Here is a 15,310-nt window from a genome sequence, read left to right as displayed (position 1 = left end):
ATATTTATACCTTTTGGGAAGAATGAGGCAACATGAGGAAATGTTTTACTTGAGCTGAAAGTACAGATAGGGCAGGGCATAAAAGACCACATGAAGATTAATTGCTCCTGTTGAAATTTAGCTTGACTGCACAAGGTGAGACAGTTTAATTATTTAATCATAGTGCTGCCTTTAGCTTTTGAGGCCAGGAATGTAGTGACTTTGTTCCCTTCCCCATCTTCCCCTGTTTAATTTATGTTACTTCTTGTACCTAACCTTCTTCCCCCTGTTTGAAGAGGAAAGGGATTAAAATTTATTTCTTGGACTGCTGGTTTATCTTTGTGCCTTTTGTATGTCTCATGTCTGTTTTAACTGATGGACTGCAGTTGTTATGATTGATGGGGCACTGAATTATTGAAGGCTTTGGCAGTTTTAATTGTTTTTTTACTCAAATTTCAGAAAAATCTAGGAGCTGGGAAATGATATCAAGGTCTGGTTTAGTTCTTGGACAACAAGCTTTCCTGTGATTTATCTCAAGCTTTAAATAAGACATCCTTTCTTCTACTCCAGGTCTATTGCTAGGTTGCACTGAAAGGACAAAAAGCTTTCCTTGAAACCCGGGGAGAATTAAGTGACAGAAAACTTTCCATGGACTTTGGTCAGCCTGCAGGGCATCTGTCAGGGAGATGTTTAATTGGGTGCAGCATTTTCAGGTGTGTCATTCATTGCAAGTGATGGTGCTTTCTTTAATTGAGTGGTGAGCCTGGCTGCTCTCCTGCTTTCCTAAGGATGCTGCTTATTATTCACTTGCTTTGGTCCTTGTGCTGCATCTCCTTTATATAATGGTGCCCTAGAGATCTTGTTTTCAGGTAATAATAACAACATTCTCTTCTAGTAACTTCCTCATGCAGCTTTGCAACCACATTTTAAAATGCTGGTTTGGGTACCAGTTGATAACGAATTGGTTAGAGAGAGGTGCAAGCCAATTCTTAATATGTGGCTTACTATGTAAAATGCTCTGCTGCCCACTACCAGGATTAAACTGGTTTAGCAATGGAGCTGGAGACTGTTCTGAGCCCTTCAAGGGCAGGGGAAAAGGATGCCACTGTACTCACTGCTGTGTCAGGGTGAGATGGTTTGAAACACTTGGTGTGGTTACACCACTGACAGGGCAGGCTTTGCACCTCTGTTGTAACAAGAACTAATTTTTGTTGGGTTTATTTTTCTGAATAGTGAGCACAACATCCTAAAGTTGTGTCTCCTGGCTGATCACTCCTTACTGAAAGTGGCTTTCCCCTTTCTGAGTAGTTTTCTGATGCAGGGCTTGAACTTTGCATACTGCCCCCCACCATCTCCCAAAATACCCATAGTATGCAGGGTTTATTGGTTCCCTGGCTGCATTCATGACTTAAACAGAAGCAGTCTAGAGACTTGTTGGCAATTTGAGTCAGGAACAAGAGGGGAATGAAGCAATCCAATTTCCATGACATGGTATTGGTAATATTTATTGCTTCTTGACTTGTATGGCATGGTTCACTGATCAAGCTTACACTATATGCTGATGGTTGCAGGGTTCTATCAGTCCAGCAAGGCAAAATTCACTTTTTCTTCTTAATTATTGGTTTTCTATTTACCACTTACCTTTAAAATAAACTTTCTCCTTTCATCAGCAGAAGGGATAATATTGCTGCAGTGATCTTATTGATTGCATTTTATCTAACCTCCAGAGAAATGGCATCTTTAGCTGCATGGCAATGCTTATTGATAGTGTGTGACCTCACACTTTCAAAACCTGTACTTCATTACAGGATTTAGTATATTCCTTCAACACCTCACAGTTTTTCTCAGGATTTCACTCCAGTATGCAAGGCAGAATTATTTTATGGATCAATACAGCATATATTAAATGATATATTGATCAGCTATTGGCAACTAGTATCAAATTTTTACAGTGGACACAAGTTGGAAACATAAAATACACACTTCAAGAATAAGGAGAATCATTACTCTCAATATGAATGGAACAACAAGCAGCCTGTCATACTGGAAAAATTGGTATCAGATGGTGTTGAAAGCAATAGCAAGGTTCAGATATCTCTAGGGCTCCTTCCAAAGCATACAGGCTGGTGTCTGCACACAGACCCTGTTCGTGCTGTTAATCCCCTAAAACTCTAAGCAAATATTCTTTTCTTGTGAGTACTGGTGCTGTGGGAAGGCAAGAAAAATGTTCTTGTGGAGGGAAAGGAGGTAAGAGCAATAAAGGAGCAGGATATTGGCACAGGAAGCAACACCTTTTCCCTCTCTTCGCCTCTCCAGGGTTGCCCTGGATCAGATGCCTGGCAGCCTGCATCTTCTTTGGGCATGCTGACACAGCATTTTCCAGGCAAATGGGAATTCAGTCCTGGATTATGAATGGATACAGATGATTAATTTGGTCACAGCATGGTGCTTGTGTTATCCTATGCAGAAAAGGCTGTGCTGAGCCTTTTGCCATGCCCCTGGCCCACCTTCCTGATGAGCTTTGCTGACTGCTTATTGCCAGGTGATAGTGAAATCCCAGCTGCATCTGGCAAGCCCATCTCCAGGTGCTGAGGGTATCCTGTGCTCGGTTACTGGGACTTCAGTCCTTGGCTGTGTTGCATTGGTGCCTCCAATGCTGAGAGAATCTCCCTGCCGTCACCTTGCTGCCTCCAAGCATGGGAGTGCAGCCTGTGATGCTCCAGTCTGATGATGCTACTGCTCTTCCAGCTCTTTCTTTTCAGTTCCTCAGGTGGTAGAAAAGGGAGGAGATCCTCACACAAAAGCCCTCAGCTCCATTGCTGTGTACTGCAGCTCAGGTGGGAAACATCTTGACCACTGGCTGAGTTGCCAGTTTCCCTTCTGCCATCACAGCATCCCTTTCCCCACAGCAGTGGATAATTTTAGGTTTTTCTGCCAAGTGTTTTTTCTTTCTTTCTGCCATCACAAGGGGGATGGAGGGAGAGGACATTTGATGGATGCTTGGGACTACTAAAAATTCCAGTTTCTCTGCAAAGCAGCAGCACATTTCCTGTTTCTCTTCATGAGTTGTACGTGCTGTTGAGAAAAGGTTTTCCTTAGCAAGGTGCATCTCTGAGGGAAATGAAGCCCAGTTGTGTCCTTGTGCTGTATGTAACAAGGAGCACAAGAGTGGATGCGTTTTTAATGAAGAGAAACATTCCTAAAAGTAGGTAAAAAGCACCCAGGATTAAGTCTTCTCCCTTCCTCTTTGTTTCTACTGGCAATGCAAGCTCTCAGAGCTGATTGCCTGCAACTTTCAGGCCAGGGGACTGCACAGAAAGCTGTGCTGGTGACCTAGGGCTGCAGGCTTTGTGAGGTTTTCTCTATTTTACTACATTTATTTTCTCCTTCCAAAATCTCTGGAGTGAAATATTTTGCTGTTGTTTGCTCCACTTGGAAGAACTAGATGTTTTAGCACTGTGGATGCAAGAGCACAGGGGTTATCTTGGGATGTACAGCCCTGTCCACACGAAATGACACTTAAATGTTTAACATTTGATAATAATAATGATTATTTGTGTAGATGATAAGCAGGATTGTGTGTCTGTGTTCTTTTTGCAAAGGTGACTTGGAACTAAATACCAGGTTTTTGTGAACCAGAAGTTGGGGGAACTGGGTTACACATTGGTAGATTTACAGTCCTGGAAAGCAATAAAGGCAAGAAAGAAACTGTTCTCTGCTGCAGCAGTGCTTCCCTCCTGTCACTTAAGCCCATCAAGGTTAAAAAGATTGCCCCATCTGAAAGAACATGAAGCCATTTCTGCCATCCACATATAGAGAGAGGACAGGCAGCTGGGATGAGAAGAAGAGGACTAGAGGCAATTCCTCTGCTCCAAATAAATGGGTAATAAATCAGAAAGTAGTAAGCAGAGCCTGTAGCAGGGGATGAAGGTCTATTTTAATCTTCTTCAGAAAGTGTCCAGCAGCTGAGCAGATTTTCTTCTGAAAACTTTAACCAGAAACCAACTTATTATTGGGTGGCATGCCCTTTTTTAAAAGATGATGCTTCTTTAAAACCTAAGCCTTGTTTGATTTCTGGGTCTGTTTTCCTATGTTATACTTTGAGCTCAGATGCTATAGAGGTTTTCTGGAAGGAAACTCCTTGGTTCCTGGGGATTTCTGCCTCTCTGCAGCTGAAACTGGACATCAGTTCTCTCTTCATTTCAGCTTGCTCAACAGCAAACAAGATGGTTGGTGGCACAGAAACCAGGGAATAGGATTCCATAGAACTGGTAGGAGGCATATCCTCAGGGAATGGCAGATGTGTGTAATATGTTATAAAATGTTTTGAAACTTTCAGTGAATATGCTTGAAGTGTTAATAAAACAAAGGGAACAAACAGAGCCTCTTATGAATGGAAAATTCTGCCAAGTATATGTTTTAATTATGACTCCTTTGCTTTCTGGGGCATTTTGGCACAGGAGATAAAAGTATTCACCAGATTGGTAAGATGTGCTTAAAAATGTATTTTGAAGATTTTCATAGGAAAGGAATTTGGGGAATAGAAAAGTGATCAAATTACCTGAATTGGTCATCAAAACAATAGTTCCTGGAGAGCTATGAACAGAATTTCATGTCTAAAATCCACTAGTTCACTCCATTAAATGTGAAAAATTAAAAACTCCCTTAAAAAAAAAATCACTTTGTAGATTTCAGGGTTTTTTGATAATATCTTGTATGCTCAGGTGTATTTTCAGTAGTTTTGCAGGCACTTGTATGAGTGAGAGCTGTACACTGGGGAAAACTTCACAAAGAACAACTGCAGCTTTACTGCCTGGTAGTTTTAAAAGTGATGCCAAGGTTTTCCTTTTTCTTTTGGCTTTGCAAAATGATACATACATATCTCTTAAAAGGTATTAAGGCTTCTATCAGAAGCTCAGCCCCACGCTTTAGCTCTGTGCAGCGTTATCTGGGATGGGTCCTTGGGAGATTGGGCTCTTCTAAGGAGGCTGCCTGGGATGTGACTCCTCTTTTAGTGCCCTTAGTTGTTCTAAAAGCAATGTCCTTCCAGCCTGAGCCTTTCTCATCCCAAGACACTTCTAGTATTTACCTGGTTTGCTCAGGAACCACCACCAGTGGAGTCCCACTGTGGGTGTCCATGTGCATCTTTGTCACCGTGAAGCCTGGTGACTCTCCCACTGTCACCACAGCTGCAGCCACAAACTGTGTGTTCCCCAAATTTCAGAAATGACTGGGGAAGAGTCACTTCTTTGTATCCCAGAGGTGCTGTTTTGAACACAAGGAATGCATCTGAGGAAGGGCTGGGGATTTCTTCCACCTTGGAGGAAGCCCTGAGTAGTGCCTGCATAGTTCTGTGCACTGGGGCTGCCTCCCAGCACCCACCTCTGGGTGGAAAGAGAGGTTTTGCTGGTCTAAAATCCATTTTTTCTGCTTAATTAAGGACAAAACTTTAAAAAAGTGGAACTCTTCAACCTATCAAATACAGAGAAAGTCGCATGAGGACCTCCTGTGGCTCATCCTGGGCAAACCAACCTGGAGAGTGGCAGCTCTGGGAATGGGGCATGTGAGTCTGGACTCCCTGTGTGTGGCAGAAAAACCTAAAATTATCCTCTGGGAGGATGGGGGTCCAGTGGAAGGAGGAGCCATGGTCACCTGAGTGAAGCTATCCTGTGCAGGGGGTAGGGTCTTGCTAGGATTTAGCTGTAGAAGGGTGGCTAAAAATCTTACTAAAATTTTGAAATAGTCTAGAGCTGGGGTTTGTCCCTTGTGTTCTGATAGTGATCCAGAATGTAGAGTTCACTGATTGCTAGTTAATGAGGTGTCATTAGTAAATCAATAAACCACTTCCATCCTGATTTGATTTAAACCATGTGAGCTGAGCAGTTTTTTTCCTGTTCCAAGCAGTGCTTTGGCTTGAAGAATACACCTGGCCAGGGCAGCTCAGCACTGTTGTAACTTGTGAGTGATGGCACTGAGCTGCTGTAGTCTCCATGGTTACATAAACCCTCCAGAAAAATGGTTTGGTGAGCAATGAGGTGGTTCTTGGGCACAGGGCAGCACATTCTGTAACCTGTTTCTTTTTCTTGAAAGACTTGATGCCCCTATGACTTGTTGGTCAGAATATTTGAAGGAATTTGTGAAGTATGGCATGATGTGTGGCTCCTAAGAGTCTTTCCTGAGTTCATGCAAATAGGGCAAACTCAGTGAAGTGAGTCTTCATAATATATATGCTTTATATATCATAATATATGTATTATGAATAAATATAAATATAATAAGTGGTTAAATAAACTCAGCATGTGTGGCTGGGTTATTTCTTTGCTGCTTCTACTCTCCAAATAGGAATGTTGAGATGATGCTAATGTATCTTTTTCTTGTTTTTAACATATTCTGTCATGGTTGTGGCACTGATATTAGTTCAGCACTGAATAGCTGGAAGTGTACTTGCAGCCTTCAGAGCCACTGCTGCCAGGATGCTTGCTGATTTGTACCTCCCTGCCCAACATGTGCATGGGTATGGCAGCTCAATAATATTATTTCTCATTGAAATAGGAGTCTGAGCACCAGGAGGAGCAGGCTTCAAAAACATTGTCTCAGCTGAGTTGTCATCTAATGAAATTGCCTGTAAACTTCAGCTTAAAGGTTTTGCTTACCTAGAGGCACTGCAGTAAATCAATCAGCTTTCTCCTTGAAGCATTCTGAGCCATCTCCTCTTTTTTTGCTCAGCTTCTATGGTGGAGAAGATAAAGTAAAATCCTGCTATTCAGCCCACGATATTGTGGTGGCTGTTCCCTTTGAGGTTTTTGGCAAAAGGAGTGTTTGCTTTAGAGCTCTGCATCATAGTGGAATCTATGGAGAGCCATTCATTCCCTGACAGGAGATTTATAAAAGGCAGCATTAGCTTCAGCTTCCAGTCAATATGTTCCCTTCTCATTGACACAAACAAACCAATAGTTTTGAAATATTTAAATTAAACACTCCCTTTAAAAAAGTCATTACTCCTTCTAACACTGCTGGAAGTGATAATCTGATGTAAATAGATTTGAACAGACCAGCAGGACCTGGATGAAATTGCTGCTTCATTTTATCCATTAAATCAGAACTAGAACAAAATGAAAGAGAGGAACATGCATACACATGGTACTTTGGGAAAGAGAAACACCTTTAATTCAGCTTCAGAATATTTGCCCTTCTTGAAGCCTGGCCTCTGGATCCCAAAAGAGTAGTTACTGTTTTATTTCCTGAAGAAATCCATAAGCTTTTAGTTTTATGAAAAGAGTCCTTATAAACAGATGATAGTGAGGAGAAGATACCACTTTCCTAAAAGGGACAAAACTTGGACATCTTTTTTTTTTCCTCTCCTACAGCCAGTTCAGGAGTTCTTTGCATTGCTTTCCATAGGGTTCCATCAGTGTCAGTGATGTACCAGAAAAACTGTGCAAAATGGTCTCATAAATTGGAAAGAAAGAAAACCAAGGCCTGTCAGGATCTCTTGCATTTAGGTTATTTTCTGCCTCTCTTTGGAGAATAGTATTTTTTTCATAGAATAGGAAGCCCATTGATTCATAAAGTTTTATTCTGACTTCTTTTGCTAATATTTGGATTGGGTTATATAATATATAGAATTATATATATAGAGAGAATACATATATATAGAATATATGGAATATATAGAATAGATTTTAGAAGCAATTGGCAGTCCTGCCTGCTTTCTACAGAGTACAAGGTTTGTACTCTGTATTGCAGCATTATTTTTATTTTATTTCTCCAGGTTTCCCTAAGAGTTGCTCACTTTGCTGAGCTGGTGTTGGTTTTGGTTTGAATCTGTGTTAATGTCTGCACTTGAGCACATCACCAGTACCCTTGAAACTCTCCCCCAATTGTCAATCCCCCAGTTGGGCACAATCTGGAGCTGCTGCTTGGTCCTACCACTCCCCATGTGTGGCTTGCACTGGACTGGCAACCAGTGCAAATATATTGATGGTAAAGGTACTGTGTAGATGTGTGGTCCTACAAATAATAAGGCTTCTGCAGACTCTATCCTGCTCCTGCCATCTTTGCCTGTTGGTAAAGCAGCTCTACCTATTTAGCATTATTTCAAAGGAGGTGCCAATTAGGATGGTGGCAACCATATTTATTGTTTAGAGATTTATCATTACTTTTTCTAAGGTTTTGAGTTAGTTACAGTCATTACCTGGGCTTTACAGTAAACATGAGATTCTTTTCTGTGTTTTGTTTTGGTGTTTCTCATGATGTAGTGGTTTTTTTTTTGTTTGTTTGGTTTTTTTTGGTTTTTTTTTTGGGTTATATTGAGCAAAATGTCTGGAGAAAGCTTTTGTGTTGTTGGTTGGACCTCTGGTATTTATTATTATTGTAGTGGAGTAACTCTGAACGCATTTTGATTACCTGCCAGGAAGAAGGTAGAATTCTACCTAGCAGTAATATATGAATAGCAACACCTTCCTCTGAGACTCCTCTGTGTGTTCATAGTCTGAGTGCCTTTATTTTACAAAGGTAGTGTGGCACCTGGAGCTTTTTAAGTTGAATTCTGGACCTAGTGGTGGGGGTAAAACTGGATGAGAAGTGAGTATCAGTAAGCACTGTTAGAAAAAACCATGTTTTGTGGTTTTCTGTGATGGATTATTGATGGGAGGGAAAAGAAGTCTTAACTACAGCAGAGGGGAGAGGGGTTTTGGTGAGAAAATAGCCAGGTTGAGGTCAACAGTGCTGGTATTGTAGTTCTGCTCTGTGTTTAATCTCTGGACAGGGAAAGTTCAGCAGGCTTGAGGTGTAAATGTGTCTGGATGGTGCTGATAGAGCTCAAGGCAGAGTCTCCTGCTTCATAGTCAGCACAAAACCCAAAACCTTAGAACATCTTCCAGAGAAGCATAAATCCTGAGGTGAGGCCCAAAACTTTAGTTATTGGCTGTGGTTTATTCAAATAAATAGACCTCTTAAATCACCACCTTCACAAATGTAAAGTCTGTGACCCTAAATTATTACCAAAGCATGAAATACCTGAGGTGTTTTTAAGTCTTAGCCAAAATTTTTCAGGTAGGCTCTAAAATGAGGACTCTGTAAATAATTTATTTGGATTGATTCTTGAATTAAGCTTGTTTTGGTTTTCTGCCAAAAACCAAGGTTTGCTTTTTTTTTTCTTTTTCTTTTTTACCCCCCAGTGGATTATCAAGATATTTCAGGGCTGTTACAAGTTTTAATTAGCAGTATGTTAAACTCTACACCTTCCAGGCCACTTTGGAACTGATGTGAAGGATCAGACTGCTCAGTGTTTAAAACCTCAGTCCCAAAGTTACTCATGACCTTCTTGCAGTCCCACTGCTAAGGCTTGAACTTACCCGTGCTGCTTATCAAAGTGATTTTTGATGAACCATTTAAACAAGATCTTAAGCTGTGGTTTTGAGTCAGAGAAATCCAATAGATTTCTATTACTGCCAATCTACTGTCTGGTATGACTTCTTTGCTGAAGATTTCCAAGTCTACTTTGAAAGCAGAAGATAAGATAAACTTTGTACTCTGCCCAGTAGATTTCTTTTCGTTTGATCTTGCTGTCCTTTTCTTTGGGTTTATTCTTGATTTAATATCTCTGACACTGAACATGTATATGCCTTGTACATACTGATCAGGTTCTCTTTCCTCACCTTGTTTTTGTTGAGAAACAGCAACCAATGTCCACATTCATGTGTTAAATGTAAGTATTTTTAGGCAGGTTTCCCTGGTAAGCAAGACTTTTCATGATGGTGCAGTTTGACTCCAGTTTTCCTCCATTCCCCTAATAAATTTTGAATGGGGACCAACTGGACTCTAATTAGAAAATAGTAATTTTTTTTAAGTCTTATTTCAAACTTTGAAATACAGAGGAGGGGAGGTCACAGTCTGGGGGAAGTGTCAGGGCAGAGTGGGGAAATGCAGAGGGGCAGAGGATACAGATAGATGGGGAGCCACATTGGATTAGTTCTGTTTTTAGGGGGAACAAATAGTGTCATTTAATGACTACTAAAATGTTAATAGAGCAAATTGCTGCATCAAGCAAGTGGGCAGAAGGAAAATAATAAATAGTCTTGTGTGCATGAAGTGAAGCCTGAAAAAAAAGGTCAAATCTTTCACTGTATTACAATGCTGAAGTTGCCTTAAGTTGTGCTGAGGACAGAGTCTAAAATTTAGGCAGCTCCAAACAATCTCTTTTTTTCTCTCCTTGCCCATCTGCTCTCCTACACAGTGTTCTTCAGGTCTCCCTCCCAGATCAGAAGCTGTTATGAACATCAGCTCTTTGCAAGGGAGAGGGATCATGTTGTCATTAGCATCACTTGGGGTCCTCCTGTTGTTTAGGATTTCATCACCTAAAGCCCTGGCAGTGTGTCTGACAGGATGACAATTTATAACTTGGTCCCAATCCTGCTGTAAATAGCTGCTGGGGGTGGTGTGGTTGTCCTGAAGCTGACGATCCAGGATCCCATTTTCCTACTGCCTCAGTTGCCCTGAGTTGCAGGTTTCACCATTAATATTTGCCTCTGGGTCCATTAAAAAAGTCCTTATTCCATGACCAAAATAAACTCCTTTCCTACAAAAGAGCTTTGTGTTCTGCTTGCATCCCTTCTCAGTTTATTTCTGTTTTTCCCATTTGGTTTGCCTCTGCTTTCTGACCCACTGTGTGTGTGTGTACAGAATGCTCCATGGCCACATTCCAGCTGCCTGGAAGTCTGTGTCAGACCCCAGATTTTCTGCACACCCTCTACGAGCCAGCAGAGGTGGATTGTTTCAGTGAGCCTACAGATGGGAATTAGAGAAAAAGTCTTGAAAAGCCTTGAAATGTTTTGTAAATGTTATTCCACAGGAACTGTGAGATGTTTTCAAATGAACAGAAATGTTGGCCCTGCTTTTTCTGGTGATGCTGCTCATCTTCTGGTAATGCTAATTATAAGAGGAGAGGATGGAAAGGCAGCTTGTGCTTTGCAGAGCTGTGTGCTGGGTCTTACCCCACTGCCATGAAGCCCAAATACAAGATTCCAGAATGCCTTAACCCATAAAGCAAAAGCCCTAACATTAAGGGAGTGGAAAATGAGAAGCTGGAGGATGAGTTTATGTGAAATTGGGAGGGTAATATTGGGTGTTTTGTGATGGTTAGAAAAACCTTTACTGCTGAATTGATCCAAAGAGCTCTGTGTAAGAGCTGGAGACTAATGCAATACCATTTTTAAGCAGTAATTAAAAACTACATAAAAAAATAAAATTTCAAATCCTATTTTACAAAGAGCAGCCTGATTATCTTAATGTGTACTTCAGTGCAAATATCCTTGGTTTCTGAGTTGTAGCTGGTTTTTTGGGTTTTTTTTAAATTATTTTTTTTAAAGATTCCATCAAAATTTTACACTGAGCTCTCTGTCTCTCTCAATGATTCCTCTAACTTGCTTTGCAAAAGCCACCAATCCCACCATTTCTGTACACATTCAAATACCTATTGATTGATTACTGCTGGACCTGAAATTGGTCTGAGTAGTTATAAAGAACCTTGTGAGAAGGACCTGGAAGAGAAACTAAGAAAATACAACACAAGTTAAACAGTTTCAAGAAGAATCTTCTTTAGTACATTTTCCTTAAGAGGCATACATGAAAACTGAGAAAAAGCTCAATCATACCTCTGCATCTTTGCTTATTTTAAATTGAATCTTCCTGCTCAGTTCAGGTCAGTCATATTTATTATTTATATTCATTAGAAAGTAGTTTTCATCAGCCAAGCCATTTTTCTTTAGTAGATGTGACAAATTCATTTGTGCTTATAAATCATTTCCTAATTAAGCTCTGACAGGTGGTGCAACTGGTTTTGACAAAGTTAACCTATAAGATCATTTGTCTGCTTGCATAATTAACAGGGGGCTTTAAGTTGAGACTTTTAAATATTGAATCAGTCACGTAGGAAATGAATTAATAATCAATCATCATGCAATCTCAATAAATATATTAACAGCTTATTTAGAAATCTGTGTGCTGGCCAAGTCCTTGCTCCTACAATTGTGCTGTGTTGTTTATAACTTGAAATATTTTTTGTGAGCTATTCCAGGTTCAGTTTATTTAACCTTATTATTTAAGGTTCAAATCTTAAAGAAAGATTTGGTGTGTTTTCCATTTTAAGAAACAACTCATATGCTGGGAGTGCCTGTAAAACTCTCTCATCTTATACATGGGCTTTGTGCTGTGCAGTACTCAAAGTCCCCATTGTGATCAGTAGTTCTCTAACAGAAAAAAAAACCCCTCCAGTTCCTTTCCTGTCTTTGAAATGCTTATTCAATTTACAAAATCTTTCATCAGATGTTGGAAAGAAGGCATTTATATGAGATGCCACTAAGCAGTTGTGCTTGTGATGTACTCAATCACCAGGGATTTGAGGAAATCTGTTTACACATCATCACAAATTTGCATCTTTGAAGGACTGAATTGTGTAAAGAAGTGTAAGGATTCTATATATCCACTGTCATAATTCCAAATTTATTCTGAGTACGTGTCAGTCCTCAAGCTATCTTCATCAGTACCATCCCAGAGTGCTTTGAATTCACAGAGATAGATGGGTCTCTCTCTTTTCCAGCTGGTTTTTCCTTTGTTTTGAATGAAACTGCTCCTAATATTTAGTTGTATTGAGTTTTATTCAGGTTAGAGGCTGTTTTGGGGAAAGGTTTGGAAGCCAGTTCCTAGTGCAACTATTAGACCATTTAAAAAAACATCTGCTTTTTAAAATATAATTCTGGTATTCCTTCTTCTTGCTCAGTTTTCTTTGCTCCCCTGGGCTTTGGAAAGTGCTTCAGTTTCATACTGATAATAATTTTCATATTGACACATTAAAACTTGGAAAAATATGTTTTTATTTTCTTTTAAAATTACTCTTTTTGCAGTTCTTGGAGGAACATGGTCTACGAGCATCCTTCACAATCCTGAACTCTGATTGAAAGCTTAACCTCAGAGTTCCTCTGTGATGTCCTCAGCTTCAGAAACAATAAAATCACATATAACTAGAGGTTTAAAAGCCTGGCAGGATGGGGGATTCTGTGGGATGCTGACAAATCAGGAGGGAATAACACAGTACTGGAGGAGTGAGAAACAATGGGTAGGAATCTGTTTGGATTTACCTTTCCATGCTGGATATGAACGAGGGAAAGAATTCAGAAAAATGGATTGCTCAAACACTTCTTGATTCCAGTAATATTCCCCAGGGGGAAGTACACAACCAATCTACTCAATAGCTATAGATGGAGTTATTTAGGCAGTGTATTTGGCTATTTTAAATTTATCTTTTGGTGTTTTAAATGTGAAGCAGCATAGTTTCCTGTGATTTGGGGCATGCATTGCTGTTCTTGTTCCTGTAAATACCTTGTGTTGCTGCATTTATGCTCTTGCTGAGGTTAAATATATTTAAAGGCTTGAGCTAAGCTACAGAAGTGATGCTATCTGGAAGGAAAAAAAAAATCCACATGGTTTACAGCCTTCTCCCTGGTATTGTCCACTCTAGGAGATCCTCCAGTATGCAACATCTTAGGAGCAGCTGTGGCTCAGCAGCTTGGTGGCTGCAAGGTCTTAAATTTGAGGTTCAGATCTGCAGCAGGTGCAATGCCCAAGCAGGCAGAAACCATGGGGTGTGGGAGTGCTGGTCCTCTGTGTGCTACTTTATCCTTTCTAGGGAAAATGAGACCCTCCTGAAATGTCCTCAGGCTTTTTGGGGCTTGTAAGACCAAGCCATTGCAGCATCTTGTGCATGTAAGGCAGGGGTTAGCCAGGGAGTCTGAGCTTCTGCTATTAGGAACCTCATCAAACCAAAGTGCCCATTTTCTGGCTGCATTTACAGCCTATAAATCACACATGCACTTTTTACACAGCTGAGGTGTATTTTGGAAACCAGCCTAGAGCCTGCAGTAATATCTAATGCCCAGGTGCTGCTGTCCACAAAACAACCACAAAGCCAAATTCCTCTTTTAGAAGGAAACTGAAATAACCCCCTGGCCATTAAATAAACCTTGTTGTGCTTGTGTTTTGTTTTTTTTTTTTGCTTGAGGGCGTGGATTCTCTTTGTTCTCTATGAAAAGTTGTAATGACATGGCCCAAAAGTAAGCATCTAAAGCTGCTTCCCTCCCTCCTTAACTACAGATCCTTGTAAAAAATATAGGTGGGAGAACCAACCGTGGGGTTCTCACACATCCAGCAGTTTCACCAAAGGATTGGTCTGAACATGAAAAAAGATTCTGAGACATGTTGAATTTTAGGCCTGTTTGTGCACCCTAGAAGCTACCTGGATGCAAACTCTACATGATCTCCATAAGAAATAGTTAGGATGTGTGGAAAGGCTTTAGTGTCTTTTTTTTTTTTTTTTTTCTTTCTCCTCTTTTTCTTTTCCTCTTTTTCCTCTTTTTCTTTTTCCTCTTTTCTTCTCCTTTCCTTTTCCCTCCTTTCCTTTTCCCTCCTTTCCTTTCCCTCCTTTCCTTTTCCCTCCTTTCCTTTTCCCTCCTTTCCTTTTCCCTCCTTTCCTTTTCCCTCCTTCCTTTTCCTCCTTTTCCTTTTCCCTCCTTTCCTTTTCCCTCCTTTCCTTTTCCCTCCTTCCTTTTCCCTCCTTTCCTTTTCCCTCCTTTCCTTTTCCCTCCTTTCCTTTTTCCCTCCTTTCCTTTTCCCTCCTTTCCTTTTCCCTCTTTCCTTTTCCCTCCTTTCCTTTTCCCTCTTTCTTTTCCCTCTTTCTTTTCCCTCTTTCTTTTCCCTCTTTCTTTTCCCTCTTTCTTTTCCCTCTTTCTTTTCCCTCTTTCTTTTCCCTCTTTCTTTCCTCTTTCTTTTCCCTCTTTCTTTTCCCTCTTTCTTTTTCCCTCTTCTTTTCCTCTTTCTTTTCCCTCTTTCTTTTTCCTCTTTCATTTTCCCTCTCTTTCTTTTTCCTCTTTCTTTTTCCCTCTTTCTTTTTCCTCTTTCTTTTCCTCTTTCTTTTCCCTCTTTCTTTTCCCTCTTCTTTCCTCTTCTTTCCCTCTTTCTTTTCCCTCTTTCTTTTCCCTCTTTCTTTTCCCTCTTTCTTTTCCCTCTTTCCTTTTTCCCTCTTCTTTCCTCTTTCTCTTTCCCCTCTTTTCTTTTCCCCTCTTCTTTTCCCTTCTTTCTTTTCCCTCTTTCTTTTCCCTCTTTCTTTTCTCCTCTTTCTTTCTCCTCTTTTCTTTCTCCTCTTTTTCTTTCTCCTCTTTTCTTTCTCCCTTTTTTCTTTCTCCTCTTTTTTCTTTCTCCTCTTTTTCTTTCTCTCTTTTTCTTTCTCCTCTTTTTCTTTCTCCTCTTTTTTCTTTCTCCTCTTTTCTTTCTCCTCTTT

This window comes from Calypte anna, chromosome 4B (genome assembly GCF_003957555.1).
Source record: "Calypte anna isolate BGI_N300 chromosome 4B, bCalAnn1_v1.p, whole genome shotgun sequence".
NCBI lineage: Eukaryota > Metazoa > Chordata > Aves > Apodiformes > Trochilidae > Calypte > Calypte anna.
The sequence above is the reverse complement of the archived record's forward strand: the minus strand, read 5'-3'. Positions refer to the sequence as shown.